We start from the raw sequence: 24,808 nt of genomic DNA, 5'->3' as shown, positions 1-24,808 counted from the left end.
ACATCTATACAGCAAAACACCTAACCCGTGGTTGAGTCTCAGAGCCCAGGTCAACTGATTTGTGTTCACTTGCACTACAAGGCTAAAAATAGCCATGGAGATGTTCCCGCTGGGGCTGGATCCAGGGTTCTGAGACCTTCCCCCTCACCAGGTTTCAGAGCATGGGTTCCAGTCCACGCCAAAACTGCTACATGGCTATTTTTAGCCCCACAGTGCAAGCCCCACAAGCCTGACTCAGTTGACCCGATCTCTGAGACTCATGGCCGCGGGGGTCTTATGCAGTGATGAGCTGCCAAAATCTTAACAACCGGTTCCCTATAAAAAGTTCTGATTTAAGGGATGTGCCCCAGTATGTATTTTTTGTACCAGGAGGGTTGCCATACGGCCGTATTTTCCCAGGCAACCCTGGGAAACTTTTGGCAATTTAAGAACCAAAAAGTATGACATGTCTGGGAAAATACGGACGTATGTTAACCCTGCATAAAGTCCCTTTTTAAAAAAGATGGGCCTGAACTAGAAATGAGCTCCGGTTCACATGTGTGGGTTCCCACCACTCCCTGGGGGTGTGCTAGGGTGACCAGATGTCCTGGTTTTGGGGTCTTTTTCTTATATAGGCTTCTATTACCCCCTACCCCCTGTCCTGATTTTTCATACTTGCTGTCTGGTCACCCTAGGGTGTGCACATGTGTGGGTCCCAGCTGCTCCTTGCCCCTCTCATTGAAGCAGGTGTGCAGGGTTACTGCCTTGGGAACTGCAGGGCACCAGTGGATGTGGGGCCAGCTGCAGACAGGGGCGTGGGGCAGGGCTAGCTGGAGGCAGGGGGTGCGGGGATGGCTGCGGGCAGGGCAGGGGGTGCGCAGCTGGCTGGAGACAGGAGGATGCAGGGTTGGGTGGAGGCAAGGGCGTGCGGGGCTGGCTGCGGGCAGGACAGGGGGTGCGGAGCTGGCTGGAGACAGGAGGGTGCAGGGGTTGGCTGGAGGCAAGGGGTGTGGGGCTGGCTGGAGGCAGGGGGTGCGGGGCTGGCTGTGGGCAGGGCAGGGGGTGCGGAACTGGCTGGAGACAGGAGGGTGCAGGGTTGGGTGGAGGCAAGGGGGTGCGGGGCTGGCTGGGGGCAGGGCAGGGGGTGCGGAGCTGGCTGGAGACAGGAGGGTACAGGGTTGGCTGGAGGCAAGGGGTGTGGGGCTGGCTGGAGGCAGGGCAGGTGCTGACTGGAGGTAGGGGCTGGCTGCAGGCAGGGCATGAGGGTGTGGGGCTGGCTGGAGACAGGGGGTGTGGGGCTGGCTAGCTTCGGGCAGGGGGGTGCGTGCGGCAGGGGTTGGCTGGATACAGGACAGGGGGTGCGGCAGGGGCTGGCTGTGGCCAGGGGGTGCAGGGGTGGCTGGAGACAGGGGCTGGCTGTGGGCAGGGGGTGTGGGGCTGGCTGGAGACAGGGCAGGGGGTGCGGCAGGGGTTGGCTGGAGACAGGGCAGGGGGTGCGGCAGAGGTTGGCTGGATACAGGGCAGGACAGGGGGTGCAGCAGGGGCTGGCTGCGGCCGGGGAGATGCGGGGGTGGCTGGAGGCAGGGGCTGGTTGTGGGCAGGGCAGGGGGTGCGGCAGGGGCAGGCTGCAGGCAGGGGGTGTGGGGGTGGCTGGAGACGGGCTGGCTGAGGGCAGGGGGTGCAGGGGTGGCTGGAGACGGGCTGGCTGCGGGCAGGGGGTGCGGGGGTGGCTGGAGACGGGCTGGCTGCAGGCAGGGGGTGCGGGGGTGGCTGGAGGCAGGGGCTGGCTGCAGGCAGGGGATGCGGGGGTGGCTGGAGGCAGGGGCTGGCTGCGGGCAGGGCAGGAGGTGCAGGGGGTGGCTGGAGGCAGGGGCTGGCTGAGGGCAGGGGGTGCGGGGGTGGCTGGAGGCAGGGGCTGGCTGAGGGCAGGGGATGTGGGGGTGGCTGGAGGCAGGGGCTGGCTGCAGCCAGGGGGTGCGGGGGTGGCTGGAGGCAGGGGCTGGCTGCGGGCAGGGGGTGCGGGGGTGGCTGGAGGCAGGGGCTGGCTGCAGACAGGAGGTGCGGGGGTGGCTGGAGGCAGGGCAGGGCAGGGGGTGCAGGGATGGCTGGAGGCAAGGGCTGGCTGCAGCCAGGGGGTGCGGGGGTGGATGGAGGCAGGGGCTGGCTGCGGGCAGGGGGTGCGGGGGTGGCTGGAGACAGGGGCTGGCTGCAGCCAGGGGGTGCGGAGGTGGCTGGAGGCAGGGTCTGGCTGCGGGCAGGGGGTGCGGGGGTGGCTGGAGGCAGGGCAGGGGGTGCAGGGGGTGGCTGGAGGCAGGGGCTGGCTGCGGGAGGGTGGTGGGTGCTCGTGGGGAGAGCGGCTCGGAGCAGCAGGACGCAGCCCAGGCTGAGCAGAGCAGCCACGGACCCACCAAGCAGCCGCGGGAGCCCCAGGGCCAGGGGTCGGGGGAGCAGCAGCAGCCCCAGGGCTCGTGCCCAGGGCCAGGCGGCAGCCCACATGGCTCCCGCAGAGCAGCGCCCCCGGCGGCCGGAGGAGGAATTACATCACTTCCCGGCCGGAGCCCTTCAAAGCCTCAGCACCCCCTGCAGGGAAGTGCGTTAACAACCGGCTCTAAAACTGCTTCAAAATTTAACAACCAGTTAGTGCGAACCAGTGCGAACCGGCCGCAGCTCACCACTGGTTTTATGTGCTGTGCAGACATACCCTAAATGTTGCAGGATTTGGGACTTAGTTAAGTTTGCATATCAGGGTCCAAATCCTGCAGTCTTTAGTTAGTCCAGAGTCCCTCCCCAGCAGTTCAGAATGGGAAATGAAGGCCTTAAACTCCCAGCTTTGGCGTTTGACTCTAGCTTTCAATTACCTTAAAGCAGAGAAGACGGATCACCTAACTACTAACACCACATATGTTCCATGCCAGGGCTTCTAAGCTTCCAAGTTCAGTCACTTAAGAGAGTGATTGTTCTGTAGACACCTCTCCTTCCTCTCATTTGTGATTGCATGGACTACTTGGGTGATTGAATGACATCCATATGTCAGCTACAACCTTTCTTTACTTGGGAACGTATAGTAGGAGAGTATTCAATATAGTTTTAGCTGTCTTTTAATCCAAAAAAGGAGAAATAGCCAGCACAACATAGCCGGCCAGCACGGGTACCGCACCCCACAGTTTAGGAACCGCTGTTCTAAATATAAAGGTGAGAAACATTTCATCTTCTACATTACATACATGGAAATAATTGCCATTTAGTGATCTTAGCAGCAGAGGGCAGCACAGACTAAAGATTTGTTCAGTTTGGCTACCCTGCCAGCTTAGGATATAGCTCAAGAAAATCTATCAGCAATATCTAAAAGTGGTTTCATGTTAAAAAACAGAAAAACAAAACAAACAAACAAACAAAAAAGCCTGACAGATTTGCACCCTTCACTTTGTATTTAAATCACTTTCCAAATGATTTTCCAGCTCGAAGTAAATAGTTTTGCAAATATCAACCAAACTGTACAATAACCAGGAGAGTGTGATGATTAGAATGGAACATCAAATTAAATATTTTCAGACTAAGTAATTATAAATGTAATTAAGTATGACAGATCGTGGGCAGCACAACGTTGGATTTTCTTCCATATGACTGAATATTTTGGGAGCTATCCTAACAATCAGGGTTGGCTTGGTATTTTCCAAATCACAGGATATAATCTGAGATTTTACCATGTGTTCGCGTTCTCATTTAAATAGGTGATTATTTTGTCCTAAAAAAGCAAGGACTTAAACAGTCCAGAAATATAAGAGGAGCTCCCTCTCTCAAAGGAATTAACCTTTTTGTGCCTTGATCTCTTTGGTTGTGTCATTATCTTCATTTTAAGGCCTTGTTCTGAATCAAGCAGCTACCATGGTAAAGGCTGTACAGCTGATTTTTGGCTAATTTATCCAAGCTCAAATTGAAATAATTAAGATGTCCATGTGATTTACGCCAAGTCAATATCCTTCAGCATAAAATCCTCACCACACAAAACAACAGCTTAACTATGAATCATAGATGGGTCAGAAACACATATCTGTGTTAGAAAGACCAAAGAAGTAAAACCTTTGAACATCCACTGGGAATTAACAAGAGCAACTGAATTTGTAAAAGGAATCTTAGCTTTCAGTAAATAACGTCTCAGATTCTATAGGATAGTTCTGTATTTAATGGGGCTATCCAAAATTCTGCAAGGGACTTGCAGAACATTAGCTCTTTGGAAATATATTTTGAGACCCCTGACACATAATCACATTATGACGTGAGCTGGTGATACAGTGCATTTGTCCAGCAGGACAGCCCCTTCATCTCCCATTCTGAACTGCCTAGGGAGAAGGATGAGCTATGCAAAGTCCCTGAAAAGTCATCAGATTCAAGCTATTTTAGACCAAAAGGGTGCAGGATAGGGACTTTATTCCAATTCAGCAAGGCCCTAAAAAAAAAAATAAAAAAAAATACCACCCAGTAGCTCCTCTATTACTCTAATAGGGCTTCCGCTCAAGCACTTCTGCCAGTCTGAGCTGTGGGAGTTTCGCACGGGGTCTCAGGTAGTAAGGACCTAAGTCATTTAGGGCTTTAGCGGTCAAACCTAACACCTTAAACTGCACTTGGAAACTCAGCAGCAGCCAACACAGCTCATAGGGCACTGGTTTAATATACTCACAGCAAGAGACATACTCCACTTACCAAGCAGGTTGCCACTTTCATGTTACAGGGAAGAATGCCTGTGAGGGACAGGTATCTGACACTGTCCAGTCATCGTGTCTTCCGTTTCCGGGTAGTTCCAAAGGTGTCAGCTGCAGCCTACATAGTATTATCAGGTGCCTCTTCTCCCAGCACATACCCTGAAATTGACCAATTCCCATCCGTTACACAATGTTCACACTTTCTATACCAGGACAGCATTCACTTGGGGGTAAAGATGTGCTAAAGTAAGCCCCAATCCAGCAAGCTGATCTCTGTGTGTGTGAACTTCTGTGGCCTGTGTGGAACCCCAGTGAAACCAACGGAGGCCCTTTCCCCACGTGGAACAGCTGGCAATGTTAGGGCTTAGTTTTGAATGACCAAAGGAACAGGAAGTTGCTGGCCCACACTGGAACAGGGCAGTAATGTTTCCTGTGCGCACAGTGCCATCTCAATATATATTACTAAACCAAATTCACCTCTTATCTCTTCCAGTCAGATTATATATTGTATGCATATGCATAAAGATTTTTCAAAGAGCATCAGATAGCACTGTTGCTTATCTTTCCCATAGAACTAAACTCTTCTAGATTCATGGCTGTGCCCTATCCCTGCCTAAACAAGCAACAGAGAGAAGCCAATATTTTGTCAAAATAGGTCCATGCTATCCTGCCTCTTGTGTGATGCCTTCTGACACATCACTGTTTTGAATAAGGGGAAAATGTGCATTCTACAGCCAATTGATTGTCTCATCTTGCCCTGTCTTATTGATAGTTATTGTTATTTGTTCCATTCTTTATTTCAGGAATTTCTTTCCAAGAATATTTGTATACATCATGGGCAGGAGAAGCTGCCCAGATGCATGTTGCTGACTGCATAATTTGGATACATCTGTTTCAGGATGTAGAAGATCCACAGGGGGGAAATAAATAAATAAATATATCTCCACAAGTGTTATTTGAGAACCAGGGCTTTAAAATATTTAAAGCATCCCTTGTTGCAGGTGCAGTGCATTGAAGTTAACAACATTTTCTGTTGTACATAGTGAGCTAATGTAGGCCGCAGGCTTAATTTAGTAACAAGGTTACTCAGGGGCAAATAACCTACCGAAAACCTTTATGGGACAAGGAAACATGCCAGAAATAAACTTGGCCAGTACCCTTAATAGATAAAAAGCCATTTGTTTTTTCTTGAGAACTTAATTAAATTTCCCATGAATTTGTTTGTAGCAACAGTGACAAATACCATATATGGAAATAGTCAATGAGCTGTTAGCAAGGTAATTTCCTGAGTTTGGCCTATATCTTAACAGTCTAAATCCACATAGATTCTAAATACAGCTGGTATGTGTTATTCCATTCTGAGTCTCAGGAGGTAGGGGTGTGTTAGGGGGACCAGATAGTGACTGTGAAAAATTGGGACTGGGGGTGTAGATGGGAAAGACTAGAGTCCTGTATAAGACAAAATCCCTAATATTGGGATGGTCACGGTTCCAATAATATCAGGATGTCTGGTCATGTGTGTGTGTCTGTATATAATTGATGAGTTTTGTGATCTTGACACCATGTTTAAGTCCACAAAACTATTGTTTGTTAAATCGTACTGAACTATATTACTAAAAGAGGTAGAGAGAGTTAATGTTACATCTTATATTTAACAAAGATGCCTTTAGTACTTATGATGGAGAAAGGATTTCTGCTCTATCAGGGAGAAGAGCTCATCCACAGAGCTTTATTGCCAACAGTTCTCTTAGATCAACTGGAGAATTCTCTTAGTACATGGAAGATAAGGGGCTCAGCACTCTGCAAGATGAAGCCCCCTGGCAGTCAGCTGTGAGGAGCACAGTACAAACCTATTAATCATTACAACACCACTATGGATGCCACTTCTAAAGAGTCCTAACTCCCTGCCATTCTTGGAAAATATTAAATAACCAGAAGACAATGATTATTACTGAGAAAGATAAGACACAGTACACATGCAGACATCTGCAATTATCTTAGGAAGTGTCACTGAAATAAACTGACTGACACATATGAGAGAGACAAGGTAGGTAAAGAAATATATTTTAAAGGACCAACTTCTGTTGGTGGAAGGGACAAGCTTTTGAGCTTTACAGAGGTCTTCCTCAGTTCTGGAGAAGGTACCAGAGTGCCAAGCTAAATACAAGGCGGAACAGATGGTTAAGCACAAGAGGTTCACATATGCTGTAGGAGCTCAGTTAAAATGAAGTAGGCAATTAAGGGTTAGCAGACAGTATGATGTGTCACAAATTGTTGTAATGAACCATAAACCAGTGTCTCTGTTAAGTTCATGGTTTTTAGTATATAGTATAGTTGTGAATTTAAGTTTCCAGGATCATTTTTTGAAAGTGTTGTGCAGGTTTCCTTTGAGGATGAGAGGTCAGATATGGTGTGATCACTTTGTGAAAAGTGTTTGCCCATGGGTGATAGGTTGCCTTTTGTCATTTTTCTGTGTGAGTTCATTCAAGAGCAAAGTGACTGTCTGGTTTGATTCACACAGTTGTTGCTGTTCTCATAGTTGATGCACTGGATGAGGTATAGCACATGTTGTGATAGGCATGTGTAGGACCCAGGGATCTTGAGGGTTTGTTGCTGGGGGGTGTTGATTGTCACGGCAGTAGAGATATGTCTTCAGGATTTGCATCTGTTGTTCTGACAGGGCCTGATGTTGCTTTGAGTTGGTATGTCCTGATCTGTGTGAAGCTTACTTCTATTGATGAACTGGGCAAGGTTAGGGGGTTGTTTGAAAGCCAGAAGAGGTAGTTTCTTTCAGGATGTGGCCCCCCCCATCAAGTATGGGTTTTAATTATTTGAAGATACCCCTTGGGTGTTCTAGTGTGGGACAGAAGGTGACAACTAGGCATGTGAAGTCAGTGGATTTTTTTTTCTGTATTGAAGAAGATTCTCCCAGATTATTTGAGTGACCCATTCTATAAAACGATCCTACTTCTCTGGTGGAGTGTCCTTGTTTAGGGAAGGTGGTTTTAAGAGTGTTTGTGTGTGTATCCCAGACTTTCTCTTCATAGCAAATTCTGTGGTATCTGAGTGCCTAGCTGTAGATAACAGACTTCTTGGTGCATCTGGGTGGTTGCTGGATCTGTGGAGATGGCGATGTGACGGGGTTCGACTCACCACTGCAGTGTCTCCTGCTGGCTGTCCTGGGGAATAGCTCTGTATGCCAGTGTGCCCTCTTCTGGTGATGTCTCATCACCATCACTTCTGCTCCAGGGACCCATGTCACTCCCAGGACCGTGGCATCCTCTTCATGACACAGCCCTCCAGCTGCGCCACACTCCGTGTTTCCCCCTTCTGGAGGACAGTATCACAGTCCCTCAGTCCAGCCATTTCCTCAGTGTCAAGTGGGGGCAGGAGGGACCCAGGCCCACTCGCTACTCCAGGTCCCGGCCCAGGGACCCTGTAGATGGCCGCCACTTGCTGCATCTTCTCTGACTCCTCTGTAGACGTCCCTGGGCCACTTCCCCGTGGCCCCAGCACCCTCTTTGCCCTTGCCTCAGGGCCTCAGCCTGCAGATTCCTGCAGCCCACCAGGAGCTGCCTTTAGCTCCCTGGGTCTCTGTCTGCAGCACTGCTCTGTCCAGGGTGCTTGCTGCCTTCAGACTGCAAGGCAGCCAGTCCTCCCCCTCCTCAAGCTCCAGGGAGTGACTTCCCCTGCTCTGTACTGCAGCTCTTCTTATATGGGCCTGCCTGGCCCTGATTGGCTGCTCCTATAAGCCCTTCTGTGATTGGCTGCCTCCTGCGTAGCCTCCCTAGGGCTCTATTAACACCTGAGAACACAGTGTGGGGCAGACACCCCATCGCAGGCGATTTGTGGATTTCTTCATCTGCAGAGTTCCATTGTTGAACCTAATTGTGGTGTCTAAGAAGTTGATGGTTCTGTGGGAGTGTTCTAGAGAGAGTTTGATGGATGGGGGGTGGTTGTTGAAGTTGTGGTGGGAATCTATGAGAGAGTTTAGCTCATCTGTCCAAAGGATTGAAATATCATCGCTGTATCTCAGGTATATCATTGGTTTTGTGCTGCATTCTGCCAGAAATTCTTCCTTGAGGTGGCCAGGAAGAGGTTTGCATATTAGGGGGCCATCCTAGTGCCCTGGCTATTCCCATGGTTTGGCCAAAGTGTTTGTTGTTACATGTGAAGTTGTTTTGGGTGAGGAGAAAATGGATGACTTTAGGATGGATTTCCAAGCATCGTTCATTATCTTGTAGGTATCTGAGGCAGGCAGTGATGCTTTCATGGTGAGGGATGTTGGTGTATGGGAAGGTGACAGCCATGGAGACAAGGATGGTGTTCTGAGGGAAGATGTTAATGTTGTGGAGTTTCTAAATCTACCTGACATTTTTGATTGTTAAATATGTGATCATGAAGGTATTTATTTGGAAATGCCATGTGAAAACTTACAAAAACAGGGTCATGTCCAGCACTACACTGAGAAAGTGTGGCACTGACATAGGCTGTGCGGATTATTAATTATTTCCAGTAACACCCACCGTGAGTTGGATGCTTTCTAAAGAGAAGAAGGCACAATTCGTGGCTCAAGGGGATATCACAGACGAAGGACCTGATCCAAATCCCTTTGGAATCAGTGGAAAGGTTCTCATTGATTTCAACAGGCTTTGACCCAAGGGGAAGGGGATTGAGAAATAAATGGTTGTGTCAACAATAGGACAAGAAAATTATCCTCATGTCACGCCTCATGTTTGATGATGCCAGCTAGTAAGATTCTTGGGAATTCTTAGGATTTCTCAGAATTGAGGAAGCCGTAATATTTTAAATCCTCGTTATGATTTGGAAAAGTGTCCTTTGTCTCCCGGTGACATTTGTAAGGCTCGTGCGATGGCCAGGTCCCAAAGACTTAAAGAACTAGCATCTTAACCATATTGTTCACAATCTCCTCTTTATAGTTAAGTCAACGCTATTCATGTAGTAATGCCACTACCTTGGGGCTGGCTCAGCGCCATGAGTGCTGTGTTTGAGACACTTCTCCTCCCTGGAAACATGGATTAGGATACCAGCTGGATCTACTCAGCTCATCTTTTGTATTCACTTCATCCTTCCAAGACGCATTAGTGAGTTCCATGCAGTTTTGCTGGAATTTAAGAAAATCTGCTCTGTGCTATGGGTCTTCACCCAAAACACTTGACATATTGCTATGCAGCCTGCTGACTGTCTGCCTTGCTTCTCTCTGGGATATTTAATAAGCAACTGGGCATCAGTCTTATCAGGAGAGAAGGCCTGGCACTTTCTAATTAACTGTATGATCACACAGCTAGACAGAAGTCTCTCCAGGCCTCCAGAATCACTGATGGATAGATTATGCCACTTGCTTTGGCAGCTTATAGCAGCCGTTAGTACAGCACCCCTGGCCAGAGGAGAACTTCTCCTGTGCAGCCATAGCATGGAGCTCCTGTGAACAGCCCTATGCTGCCTCCCAGTGCAGGACCCCGTTTTGAGTGTATGAGAGGTGGAGTGGCTGCAGTGCTTGATATTATGGGGATTCTGGGCTGGGATGCAACAAGTTAGATCTCTTGTGCACGGTGAACACACTCAGAGGCACAAAACATGCATTAGCATAGTCATGCACAAACTGGCAACAGGTCCCCTATCCTTGCATTCTTCCTCTGTGGCTTCTTTATTTCTTGGTTATAAGTATGTGCTGTCTGAGAATTAACATCACAGGTACAATCACTAGCTTTGCAGGGAGCGCAGACCTTTTTGGATCCCAAAGATATTTTGTCCTCAGGTCCCAGTTTCTCTACTCAAAGGAAGCAATATCTCCATTGGACATTAGATGCTAGGTCCTTTTGCCTGTCCTTCCCATCCAAGACAGTGGTTGTGTTGTGGCTTCAGCAATCCATCAGGCTCCTCCGTTTGGGCGACCTGGATTTTACTGGTTCCGTACATCTATGCACATGGTGAGTGCTGGTCATCACTATTGCCTGTGACGATTCTTCTGGCACTGATCCCAAGGCTTTTGTTCCCTCGTCTGCTTCTTCATTAACGGAGTTTTCACCTTTCACACCTGTAGCAACAGGAATCTGGGATCCCTCCAGTGTTTCAATTAAATCTCAGTTATTTCTCTGGTATCTCTGACTATTTCACACTCTAAATCCAGGCTCTTCTGGGGTGGTAACAACTCTCGCTGGCTTCCAGCTGATTGTCTAGTCTCTGGGATTCTAGCTACCACACTGTAAGTGTGGATGTTAGTTTTATGTCTGTCTTAGTAATATTATTGTGATTTTGCCTTTCTGCCAGTGACATTTAAGTGTAGTATTTGCTTAGGTTAGAGCTTCTAAGGTGTTGGGAAAGAAAGTTCATGTCCGTTGGTCCATTAGCAATGCTTCTGTTAGTATATTTCTAATATCCAATAGGTCTGGATATGAATCTTTATCATGTTGTGCTGTCTTTAGGAGATCAGTCATTGTCTTACTAGCTCTTATTGCCATCCCATTAGTCTTTGGGTATTTTGGCAAGGCGATGATGTGTTCAAACTGGTAGGTCTTTGTGAGTTCTTGAAAAGCCTCACATGAGTTCAGGAGCCTTGTCAGTAATCATTCAAAACCTCTATGACTTCCCATGTCTTACATATTGTGATCTGATACAGGTAATCATCATTCCACTATTTGTTATGAAATATCCCTCTCAACAATCATGCTCTTAAAGGAAAGAGCAAAACGTTAGTGTCCTGATTCTGCTCTTTCTATTCAGGCAAATCCCCAGTGCTAAGCGTTCTACAGATGTCTGATCTATGATCTGTCCACAGGAAGAAAATTAGGTTAACCTAGGTACTTGTAAGGATCCCCAGTACTGCCAGATCTGAGCATCTCAAAATCATGTGTGAATATATCCCCACAATTCCGCAGTGAAGTAGGTAAATACTATCATCCCGATTTTACATATTAGAAATTGAAGTGCTTAGGCCACCCCAGAGCCTACACTCCCTCCCACACCCCAACCCCCTGCCCCAGCCCGGTAAAAGTGAGTGAGGGTAGGGGTGAGCGAGCGACGGAGGGAGGTGGAAGGGAGTGAGTAGGGCGGGGCCTTGGGGAAGGGGCGGGGTAGATCCTGAGTTGATCTTAAAATCAAAAAGTGATACTTGTGCTTAAAAAGATTGGAGACCACTGCTCTACAAGCCTTCCTCCAGCTTCCTCAATAGATAAAACCTCTCCAGGGTCTCAGCTGCCGCTCCTGCTCATCTCCTTCCTCAGACCGTGTGCTTGGAAACTAAGGCAAACCTCACACTCACTCAGAGTCTTTCTCTTAACTGAGCCACTGGCTCTCCTTATGTACTTTGGCTGGTTAAATGACTGTCACTCCCAGGACTCCCATTTCCCTTACTTCATGGCAATTTCTTTAAAGGGCTAGAGTTGGAACAGGCGCACTGGGCCACGCATGTGCTCAGGACCAGCGCACTGTTACACAGAGCATCCAGGCCCTAAAATGTAACTAATAGCTAGATGATTTCCTTTATCCTTAGGGCAACCAATAGCATAGGGCATTAATGACCAGAAAAATAATTAAAATGTGATTGACAATAGCACATTGCAAAAGTTCTGACCTCCTTTTTTAAATATTAATTTTATTAATATTAATGTTAGATAGCAACATAAGTAAGTGATAAACAAAGAAATGCACATGAGTTTAGCAAAGATTTTGTGCAGACGGGACCCTTTTTATCTGACGTGCATTGTCACATTGCATTTTAATTACATTTCTCCTTTGGTTTCCAGGCAAGAGTAGAATACTAATGACATTGCAGATGACCCAAAAGCTAAGAGGGTTGGCAGATTAGTAGTCTCTAATAAGGCTCTCTCACAGAGGGGAAGTTCAGCAACTTGACATCAGAAGGTAACTAACGAATATTTAGTTAAAATACAGATCTTACTGTCTCCCTCTTCTGTAGTGTTGTGTTATTGATTTTATTGAAATGTTTTTAAACACTCTCTACTCTCATGAGGAACAGCCCATATTTATGAGAAAGCCAAGTGGGGAAACGAGCATTTTTACAATCTTATTCCAATTTATGTCAATACATCACAGATCACTCTGCCTAAGGACAAAAGCATTGGAGTATGGCATATAAAAATGCCATTTCCTCAGTTTTGTAATCATGAGGACCCCATCCATCCACTTTTACATTAAAACATCATGATGGTCCTGTCTGAAATAGTTATTACTGTAAGTACTTGTAACAAGCTTATGTGACCCCACTTATGGACAGATTGTCCCAGTAATTCTGTCATCGGTAAAGTTGTGACAAAGGATAAATGTTACAGTGGTGCTGGTGGGATCCCCTAGACTAAGTGTAGGTAACACTGGGAATATCCCGGCTATGTTCATAGAATCATAGAAGATTAGGGTTGGAAGAGACCTCAGGAGGTCATCTAGTCCAACCCCCTGCTCAAAGCAGGACCAACCCCAACTAAATCAATGTTATCTACCTCCAAAGGCAAAATGATGATGAATTGACTGGTACAAAGATTTCACATGTGGCTACAGAAAAAAGCTCCATTGACTATATGGCAGCCAATGGTAATCATGAAACTAAAAGGCCCAGTATAATTTTCAAAAGTTCCTAACTGATTTAGGACCCTAAATCCCCTTTCCAAAAGTGATTTAGGCAATTAAAGTCTTCCAAAAAATTTACCCTAATCCATCTCCAACTGAAGTAAATTCGAGTGTTTCCACCAAATTCAAGGGAAGCTGGATCAGACTCCAAATTATGTATTTTGTGAACATGCTGCAAGTCTCTGTTTACTTTTCTAAAACAAAATAAGGTTTGTGTTCTTCAAAATGGTGAGAATCTTTTTTTAAAATTATGCATGTATTAAAATAACCAATATTGAACAGACATACAAACTCTGCTAAGTGTCTGATATATATATCTTGTGCAACAAAAAAAACCCTTGAGATCAAAATGAATGCTTTCAAAACACTTTGCATTGCAAGAGGCTGCGCTATTCCTAGGGGGAAATTCTGTGTTATATTGCTTTCTGCTTGCACAAAAGAAAGATGTTTACTTCCATTACAGGGGTTAGTAATGCAGTATTTGCCATTTCGTTACATTGTACTTCTGCCAGAAGAATTCTGATTACCTTGGGCAGAATTCATAAGAAAGAATAGCTGGAAAAAATATTTGATGCAGTAAGATAAATCAAGGAAGGCTTCAATAGAAATGAAAACAACATCTAAAGCTATTAATTAGCCTTTGCCATATGTTGCTGTTTATAGTATAATTTTGTCATCCATTTGGTCACTTGCTAGTTTTGTAGTTAATTTCCCCCCTTCTCCTTCTCTTCCTCCTTTTCCATTCTTGCCTGTTCTAGTAGCTTAGTAGCTGATTTAAAATTTCAAAATGGACAAGTTTTGCCATGTTAGGTTACTTGCCGGACTGATCTGATCGTATCTCCCTTTCTCGAGCAATATACCTTTTGATCTCCTGGGGCAGGTGGGGCTGCTCTGTAGTGACCCCCTGGGACTGATCTTGGTACTGCAGGCATTCCCTGCCTTAGTCTGTAGGTTTTGGGCTGCCTGCTTGAAATAGGGTGGGCTGAGTTGTAAGCTCAGAGTCAGTCTCTAAACAGAGAGATAACAAAATAACAAACTCAGAGTTTGGCTGTCTGCACCTTAACAAAAAATAAAAATAAACTACATATGCAGCTTAAAGGCAAGGCCTAACCAGGTTTTGGCCTAGCTCTGAGGCACTTGAGCTGGAGCTCCTGGTCCTCATCCATCCCAGTCTTCCCCAGCTCTGCCACTAAGAAGAAGCAGGCAAGCCTTTTTAACCAGCCTGCTGGCTCCTGATTGGTCAGTGTTTCCTCCTGGCCCATCTAGGGGTTTCTCTCTCAGACTCTCCTGCCACAGGCTCCTGGAGGCCTGGTGCCTGACTCTGTCCTTCTCAGCTAGAATAGATCTGGCAACTCCTACAGTTACCATGCACCTTTGCTTCCTCTAGCACAACTGTGACTGAATCTCTGCATGTCACCTCCCAATTATCACTCTGGTGAAGCTACTTTGTTAAGCCAATTTGGGCCCAAAGTTTAGCGGTCAGACTGAGCAACCATTACCTACGCTAGGACCTTGCTGTTATACAGCACTGTTCATCTGCAAAACTCAATGGGAGCTAGGCACATAAATACCCTTAAGGATCTGGGTCTTAGTTCTTTATGTATAAAACCATCTCAGCTCCTTGTGGTTACAAGGTCTTATACTTTCATTATATATACAAAGAGGTTTTTGATTAAGACAGGTGGACTGATAGAGTTCTTAAAGGATCTGACTGTTTTAATATGTCACGGAAAAGTAAAACTTCTCTCTCCTGTTTTAAACCATGAATCATTTGTTCACCCTTCCCTTTATACTTCTGTGGGTGATGCTATTTACTCTGGGTGACATTAATGTTGAAAAGCAATTTGGAAAAGCTCCAAGTGACTAGAGAGATGGGCAGACATAAAGTCCATCCAGGAATGTCTCTTGTTTTTGGAAAATGTTTAAAATTAATACATGAATGTGAAAGGCTCACATTATTGTAGATTTAATACCAGTAAAATGTTAACCAAATGGCAGAGGTGAAATCCTGACAGAATGTTTCATGCAGTGCTTGCCATCCAATAGTGCATAATTTAACAGTCTTTGAGCTTTCGCCACAAATTCTTCAGGAGGTAAAGGAGTGATCAGGGTGTAGCAAAGGAATTTAAAATTAAGGCACAAATGTTGCCTCCCCTTGCACATATATACATGCTCCTTTCCCTCCTCCTCCACAAAAATGTCTTGCATTTGTATGAAACAAGGTGGGTGAGGTAATATCTTTTATTGGACCAACTTCTGTTGGTGAGAGAGACAAGCTTTTGAGCCCACACAGAGCTCTTCTTCTGGTACTTGCACTTATATAGCACCTTCCACTCAAGGATCTCATAAACCCTGGTAACACGAATCAAGTCCTCCCTGAGCTAGGGAAGTATTAATATCCCCATTTTACAGAACGGGAAACAGGGGCACAGAGAGACATCTTGCCTAAGGTCACCCAGGAATTTAGTGGTAGGGCAAGCAATAGAACTCAAAAAGTCTGACTCCCAGGCCTGTGCTTCCATCGACACTTAGATGCATTTCTGCGGCATGTTCACTGAGAGAGCAAAGAGAGGCAATGCAGAGTGTGTGTGTGTGTGTTCCGTATCTCTGCATAGCATGGAGTGCTGCTCGGGGAGAGCTTTCTGCCATAGCGAGGGGGCGGTCCATAAACAACATGGCTCCACTGGCCAAACTGCCATGCCAGTAGTGTAGCAGACCATGGCCACTGCAGCCCAGAGGCTGCTGTGCACTATATCTCCAGACTGGGACAAGCGATTTCATCTCTACCAGCTTCTATGTAGATTGTAGCACTTTCCATGCTAAGCCTGTTGACTCAGCCTTTACACAGCGGGTGAAAGAATTCGGCCGTAACTGATTGGAGCAGTTCTCCAGCAAAAAGGTGCAGCAGGAAACATCTTAATCTAAGGCTCTGTATTTTGTGCTACTTCCCCTTCAAGTCCAGTATTTCACAGATTTAATGTTAATAGTTTAACTGACCAAGACAGACTCTGAGCATCCACAATCCATCAGTTCAACAGGAAAATTGAGTCTTTAAGTTACCACATATTCCCAGCAGACACAGCAGCAAGCCTTTAATTGTTGCCTAATTAATGCTGGCAGATGAAGCCAAATGAAAAATATGATGTGTTTCATCCAGAGTTGTAATAGGTCTTCACTAAATTAGAAAGAAAATGCTTGAATCTGCATCAGGAGATACTTTCAGCACAAATCTGTCTCTAAAAGGTCAAGTCCTCTATGCAGCTCTCATAAGAAAGGTGCCCTCAAGAAACCGAAAAGCACAGAAAGGAGACAACATTGAAAACTCCTATAGCAGAGCATGGCAAGTAAATCGCCATCACTTGATGAATTTTGGCTTTGTTTGTGAATTATTCACTAAGGGATGCAAACCTTAGCGAGAAGAAGGATGTTGTGGTTAAGGCACTGGAGTAGGACTCAGGAGTCCTGGGTTCAGTTCCCAACTGTACCACAGACTCCATGTGTGACCATGGGCAAGACTCTGGATCTCTGTGTGCCTCAGTCCCCTATCTGTAAAATAAGGCCAGTATTTCCTTTCTCCCATCTTTATCTGCCATTTCTATTTAGAACGCAAGCTCTGGAACAGAGACTCTTCTCTGTTGGCACAATGGGGCCACCAGGTGCTATCATAACACAAATAATACTAATAATATATTATCTGACGCATTAATTTCTTCAAAAAATATTTCTTGTCTGGCAAGTTGTTCACCAACAGTTTGTCATGAATATTTACCATCGGACTGCATGGTAGTAAACAACTGCACAGTATGAAAACTCCTGCATACTCAGGCCCTGATGTCAGGCTCTGGGATCTAGGTGGTCAGGCCTGATGGTTGGAGCGGTGGTCGAGAATAGGTACCAAAGGTTGAAGCTGGACATAGCTGTGGGACTGGGTCAAGGGCAGTGCTGAAATTGGGGTCAAAGGACAGGCTGTGGATCAGAACCAGAGTCAGAGTCTGTAGACAAGCCAAATCAGGGTCATACCTGGAGCCTAGGTGCAGGCTGAAGGTTGAAGTTGGTTTGCAGTCCATCCAAGGGTCTGAGGACAGGAGGCAAGTTCAAGGCTGGAGTGTGTAAGCAATAGGGCTGGAGTGAGCTCAGGACAGGGTTCAGACAAGGCTGAATCAGGCTGGAACAAGGTTCAGTAAAGACTGGGGCAGGAACAGGATCGAGGGCAGGAAGCCTAGGGAGTCTGTAACACCGGTAGGCTGAAGGAAAGTTCCTAGCCAAGTGGAGCTGTTGCACAGACTAACTTGTGGCTCTGGTGCTGAGAGTGAAATACCTGTGTCTGGGTCACCTGACCTGGGTCCTGCGCAGGGCTAGGCTGCTGCAGCATGCTTGAGGGATGAGTTACTGAAGGCTCTGCTTGAAGGGTGGGTCATTGTAGCTGAGTGAGCAGCCCTGGCTGGTCCGGCTTCGGATTTGCTTCACACCTGATCCTGCAGATGTGTGCAAGGCATGACACAGACCTTCAGTGATCAACGTGCCTTGAATATCGCCTTCAAGACAACAGTGGACCAATAGTCTGCCTCATGAAACTGAAGAATGCTATTAAATTTACTTTCATTGAGCCTTGCATTCATATCTTGTTGTTTGAAGTAGAAATCTAATATTAATTAGATTTTTTCTGGCATTTGTAGCTCATGTAAACATCTTTAACATTCCATCCATTGTTAGATTTCAGAGACAAAGAGCGAGACCATACTCATTGAGAAGGAGACACCAAGCTAAGTTATAAGATAATATTCCAAGGTACATTTTCACAACACTTTCACAGGAGACAGCATTTGCTAATGGTGTTTGTGTGCACGCATTTCCTGCACCAACCTAAGAACTTCTTTTTTTAAAACAGAAGCAACAGCCTCAGAGGAAAATGGGGCAGAATCAAGCGTAAAATCTGAAGACTCCTCCTTGCTCTAATATAACCAGTAACGTATCTCTTGAGTGCTGAGTTATACTATGAATCTTACAATTTAAGGGACAAATTCAGTCTTGGTCTAAGAGGATGACACTCCGATTGCCATCACCAAGCTTTTATTTGGTTATTTGTCAGTCCACATGCTAGCTTCTATACTTAGAAGTCAAAGCTCATTTGAACTCAGGTGTCCACCCAATACCATGGGTTGGCATATAAAAGCAGAAGGATTGGAATTTCTAAAGCACAAACTGTCCTCCCAGTTAAGTCAAGGGCAAAGCCCCCATTGACCTCAATGGGAGCAGATTTATGTCCTTGATGAGCTTTTGAAAATTCCCCCTGAAGTGTTTAAGGATCTGCTTTTGTCAATAACAAAAAAGATTATGGTCAAAGCAGAAAACCATTTTTCTAGGGTACCGAATTTTTTTATGATGCACATTACATTCTGCCTCTGGCAACTCCACAAACTGATGTTTGTATTGGAAGCTTACTCGACACCAAAAATAATGAGTTACCTCGGGTTCGATGCCCAAAGGGGAAAGAACCACACTAGCTGTGTAAAAACCATGTTCGTAGAAATTAGATGTAGAAGGCCATTGAAATCCCTGGCTTGGTTTACCCTCTAATACCACCAAAATATTCCCATCTAAGTGGGTAACTGTCAGTGTCAATGTCAAAACATCTTCTCATCAGAAGCAAGGGCAATTTACTTTAAAATTAGCTGCTCAGCTGGTTTTCATAGCAAAAAGCAAATGTGCTGAGTACGTCGTGACAAGCTTGCTCATTTTTCATCTTGGTTGTCTCATTACGCAAGAGCCCTTAAAACGATACAATTTTCTCTTCAAACATCAAAGCTTACAAAGTACAAGTGTAAAATATACCCTCCTGCGCCAGTGGTTTAAATATAAAATTTGCCCAAATGCCAGCAGGCTAAAATAATCTGGAAGTAATGAATAATATATAACCAAAATGGATAGGTCATAGACGATGGGATGGGTTGCAAATCTCAGCCTGACGACACGTCTCCACAATCCTTTACGTTTTGTTGGCTCCATTTGACAGGATTTAAAATAATGTAGTCAAACCAAAAGGCCTTTCACTGCCCATCAGTTACAACATTGATTTTAGTGGATGTTGCATGGTGCCACTGGCTTAAATTACAATTGCTGAGTTTACTGATTAACACATTTGAACCACTGACTGTTTCTCAAGCGAACGCAATAAGCTGACAACTTCAATTCAGTTAAAAGCGATGCTGGATGGAAGATTCACAGCCAGATTTCTTTTTTGATACAGAGCTGCCAGCACATCCTTTATAGAGGCATTTTGACCTGGTCCGTTCCTGCATTTTGCAGGGCTTTATGAATCAAACTGTGCAATCTGCTATGTACATGCTGCTACTTGAGAGGCCAATGGGAGCGGACTGTGCATATCAGAGTAGTTCTAAAGGAAGCTGAAGCAAGATGATGATATAACATATTAACAAGTGTAACAATGGCATCCCACTGTGAAGGGCAACTTTTTGTTGATGGTGAGAAGTTCAGAAGTTTTCAGCAGAACCAGATGGAAAAAATTCGTCCCCACCCATCCCCACCAGTGGAAAACATTGAGTTTTCTGCCAAAAATTGAAAACTGAAATATTTTGGCCCCAAACCAGAAATATTTTGATTCTGAAATGTGGTTGCGAGGAAGTCTGGTGTGGGAGCCTGGCCCGCAGAGGAAAATGTCATCCCCAAACTACAACCCACGAGGCATTGCAGGTGCATTTCAGAATCAAAATAGTTTAGTTTTCAGCTAAAATGTTTAGGGTTTTGGGTGTTCCTCTTTTCAAAGCAAAATTTAAATTCTCTGCAGAAAGGAGACACTTTATATATATATATATATATATATATATATATATATATATATATATATATATATATATATATAGTTTAGTTGAAAACTCCATTCTTTTATTGAATGGTAGTTTTGATGGCAAATATTTGACCAGCCCTAGCTCTGAGTATTGAACTTCCCCAAAACATTCTGAGAGACCAATCTTCTAAGACCAAAACATGATGTGCTTTTTTTCCACTATAAATGCAGTCTCAGTGCCATATGATGCTGCATGAATGATATTAATTTGCTGCAAAGACCCTAAGGCAGTAGGTTAATGTACTCCCCCTATGCAACAGAGATTTGTGTTTACTTGATAAGATGAGGAATAAGTGGCAGCAATTTCCTGTCAAAAATAAAATAACAACAACATACAAACAGAAGAAACACTGGAGCTGTGTAGTTTCCATAAAATGTTTTAAAATATAATAGTAATACCAGCATATTCTTGGAGATGCAGCACCTTGACAGACATCCTATATCAAAGCAGACAATGATGCTAATATAGTACATTCTATCAAAGCTGGAGGTTATATGTACATCACACCCTAGGAGTATTGCTAAACTTGCTTACAATGGATTATTTGATAAGTTAAAAACTCTCCACTACGTCTGAATTGTGACACTAGTACTGATAAAGAAAAGGAGGACTTGTGGCACCTTAGAGACTAACCAATTTATTTGAGCATAAGCTTTCGTGAGCTACAGCTCACTTCATCGGATGCATTCAGTGGATGAAGTGAGCTGTAGCTCACGAAAGCTTATGCTCAAATAAATTGGTTAGTCTCTAAGGTGCCACAAGTCCTCCTTTTCTTTTTGCAAATACAAAGTAACACGGCTGCTACTCTGAAACCTAGTACTGATAGTCTTTTCTATTGTTTTAATGCTGTACGAACATTATGGCCCTGCTTTTCCAAGCTGGATGTTTTGAAGTTAGATAGGAGTGTGGGGGTGAGATTCTGTGGCCTTGCATGTGCCGGAGGTCAAACTAGATGATCCCTTCTGGCCTTTAAGTCTCTGAGTTTATATTAGTGACCTGGTGTGACACCTTTCAGGGGGTTGGGGCTCAGTGGCATCCTGCTCCAGGGTTTGCTCAGCTCTGCAGATGGAGAGAATGAGTGCAAGGATCACATGATGGAGAGCATGTGATTAAAAACCCAGGCGTGCGTGGTCAAAGGGAGACTCCAGGGAGACCAGAACTAGTAGAGTGTACTCTATTAAGAGCAGGAGGCCTAGCCAGGAAAGAGACAGTGAGGAGGCCAGACTGGGGATGTATAAAGAGGCCCTGGGAAAGGAAGGGCTGGGAACCCTTATTAGGGAGTGGTTGTGGGGTCTCCCCGTACTGCCACCCTGCAAGGAGATGCAGTGACTCCTGTACACAAACTGAAGAAGGGGCTCATTAGAGCCCAGAAAGGAGATGAGCCCCTGTCATAAATATAAAGGGAAGGGTAACCACCTTTCTGTACACAGTGCTATTAAATCACTCCTGGCCAGAGGCAACATCCTGTTACCTGTAAAGGGTTAAGAAGCTCAGCTAACCTGGCTGGCACCTGACCCAAAGGACCAATAAGGGGACAAGATACTTTTAAATCTTGGGGGGGGCGGGGGGAAGGCTTTTGTTTGTGCTCTTTGTTTACGTCGTTGTTCTCTCTTGGGACTGAGAGAGGCCAGACAGAAATCCATCTTCTCCAACCCATCCTAATCCAAATCTCCAATATTGCAACCAGTAGAGGTAAGCTAGGCGAGGCGGATTAGTTTATCTTTTGTTTTATGTGAATTTTCCCTGGTTAAGAGGGAGGTTTATTCCTGTTTTCTGTAACTTTAAGGTCTTGCCCAGAGGGGGATCCTCTTTGTTTTGAATCTGAATACCCTGTAAAGTATTTTCCATCCTGATTTTACAGAGATGATTTTTACCTTTCTTTTTTTTTAACAAAATCCTTCTTTTAAGAACCTCACTGATTTTTCCATTGTTCCAAGATCCAGGGGTTTGGGTCTTTGATGATTTTGTAACAAATTGGTTAGGATATTATTCTCAAGCGTCCCCAGGAAAGGGGGTGTGTAGGGCTTGAGGGGATATTTTGGGGGAAGACGTCTCCAAGTGGTCTCTTTCCCTGTTTGTTTAAAACGCTTGGTGGTGGCAGCATACTGTTCAAGGACACGGCAAAGTTTGTACGTTGGGGAAGTTTTTAACCTAAGCTGGTAAGAATAAGCTTAGGGGATCTTTCATGCGGGGCCCCCCATCTGTACCCTAGAGTTCAGAGTGGGGAAGAAACCCTAAAAGGCCCAGAGGAAGGGCTGATAACAATGTGAAAAAGGACAGACCTTCAGAGGGAGGGCTGCATTCACTGGAAGGGTTTGGGGCAGAAGACTTGCAATGGACTTTGATTTAAATCCCAGAATGGCTGGAGTTTGGAACTTAGCTGGAGGGCCAGGTCACTGCAGTGATGTAATAGAGCTGGGAGCCAGTGAATGACTGATTCTAAGGGGAAACCAAGGCAGAGGCAGGATCTGACACTTGGTTAAGAGATACCTGCTACACCTGGCTGTCTAAAGTGCCTAGCACCCAAGTCAGTGGAAGCTATAGACCCATGTATCCATCCAGGTACTTTTATAACCCCCATCGCCACAGTGTCAGAGCAGCTCAAAAAGATGAATAAATGTATCCTTTCCGAAAACCGGTAAGTTGAGAAAGAATTATCACTGTTCTACAGATGGAGAAACTGAGGCACAGAGGGTATGTTTATGTGGCATTTTGGATCTAGGGGGAGCAAGCCTCTCGGACTGGGATGACGGACCGGAGCTGGCAAGGCTTGTGCCAGTGCTCCACAAAGAGTGACAGAGACAGCACTTTGACGTTGCAGCTCTGAAGCCCATCCTCCCGCAGAGCTGTGGAGCATGAGTTGTCCCATGCTGGGCTGTGTGGGCACACCCAGAGAGACTAAGTGAGTTGCCTAAGGCCGTGTAGGAAATCTGTAGCAGAACGAGGAACTGAACCCAGATCTCTCCAGCATCCTATCCGGTGTCTTAGCCTCAAGACCCTCTTTCCTCTTAAAGCCTAATTTAGGCACCCAAAGGAATGGCCTAAACTCCAGAAGTGCTAAGTAGCCACAAGTCCCACCCAAGTCATTGGGAGCTACAGGTGCTCAGCCCCACTGAAAAACAAGCCACTAGGTTAGCTGCCTATCTTTGGACGCCCAGGGTGAGATCATGCCTCTGAGATCCATGTGTGGCCCTTGAGGTGTGTATTCCACCCTTCGGGCAAGGAGGCTGCTGGCTCGGTGGCACTGTGGCCCCACGCACACATCTCCTGTGCTCTTGTCATGGTTGGGATCTGTGCTGCAGACGTGGGGAAGAGAGCAGGGCTATGCTTTGGGGAGGGATGCACCTCACCTTCCCACCACCCCATGGAATGTTCCTGGGAACACTGACCATTTCTGTGGTGCCCCTCAGCCTCTTCAAGTGGAGAACTGTGAAGATCACCAGGGCCACACCTCCAGTGGAATCACAGTGCCAGGAAGTGAAGGGAGGCACTGGAGTCTCAGGGTTGTCATGGAGTTACTAGGCCACCCACCACACAGTTCTCTATGATCTGCAAGGTTTGGGAACTGGGTGGACTCATTCTGTGGAGAGACAAACCTCATCCCTGATGACAGAATGATTCAAGAGGAATTCTATGGTGGGAGCCCTGGGACTTTCCTTCTGCTTTGTCCCCTTCCAGGGATTTTACTATGAGAGGGAATGATCTAACTCCCACTTCGGATTGAGATGCATATCTAAATCACCCATCAGCATAGTATGTGGGATCTCCTCACTGTAACTCGGTGAGGTAGACTAGACAAGAGTTAAACACCATCTATCCCTGCATTCACCAGAGTCCACTTCTGACAGATTTCTGGCACAGCGTAAGCTATGCATGTTTCTTTTCACGCTTTTCTTAATGAAAGGCCCAGTCCCAGAGTGAGTTTCATCCGAGTTCAGGATCGGGTCCAAAAAGAGGTGGGCAGGATATTGAGCATGTGAGTTCAGGCATTAATCCAATGCAGCAGTGGGTCTCCTGGGTTCTGAAGAGGGTCATATTGATTGCTGTTGATTAATCACTGTGAAGTCCCAGATGTTCCAGTGAGGAGTCTTTTATATAACCTTCCTACATAAATATTTATGTACAATGTTTGCTTGCTTTCTGCAGGTCACTACTGCTGCATGTTGGTTTTCCACATGATCATCAAAATCCAGTTCTGTTTAGGCAGCAGAAACCAATGCAGAGTAATGTTCATCTCTTTCTGTTCTTAATTAGTGGTCTGAAATACTTACTAGCATCCTCTACACAACTCCCCAGATTTTATCTGATGACAACGTTAAAAAAAAAATCACACTGGCATCCAAAGGTGAAATAAATACCCGCATGTGTAATAACTGAACTTAATCATTTGATAATGAGCATTTGTCAAGAGCTTATAAACTGTACCATTCAGCTTTGAATTTGTGTCTCAATGGTCCTAAGGCAAAGCTGTCTGTTTTCACAGATGTTAATTATTTGAGTCGACTGTTAATTAGTGGCCTGAGTTATTCAGACTGGAATAGTGTCAGAAAGACTGGGTGTATCTCCCCTAAGGGAATTTTAAGGTGCTTTGTTTATTGTCCCTCCCCCTCTCTGTTCTGTTTAATCCTGAACCAGAACATTTCATTTTCGTCATGCTGC

At 45.6% G+C, this 24,808-nt stretch overlaps 1 protein-coding gene across 1 annotated transcript in view; it reads right to left on the bottom strand.

Moving 5' to 3' along the window:
• MITF (melanocyte inducing transcription factor) overlaps positions 1 to 24,808 on the bottom strand; it is a 245,109-nt gene that overhangs the window by 194,994 nt on the left and 25,307 nt on the right. The window contains exon 2 of the mRNA XM_048859195.2: positions 4,681 to 4,838. The gene's annotated coding sequence lies outside the window, so the exon portion shown is untranslated. The remainder of the gene's footprint in view (positions 1 to 4,680; positions 4,839 to 24,808) is intronic.

Source organism: Caretta caretta, chromosome 7 (assembly GCF_965140235.1).
Source record: "Caretta caretta isolate rCarCar2 chromosome 7, rCarCar1.hap1, whole genome shotgun sequence".
Taxonomy (NCBI): domain Eukaryota; kingdom Metazoa; phylum Chordata; order Testudines; family Cheloniidae; genus Caretta; species Caretta caretta.
This window is presented reverse-complemented; position numbering and strand designations above follow the sequence as displayed.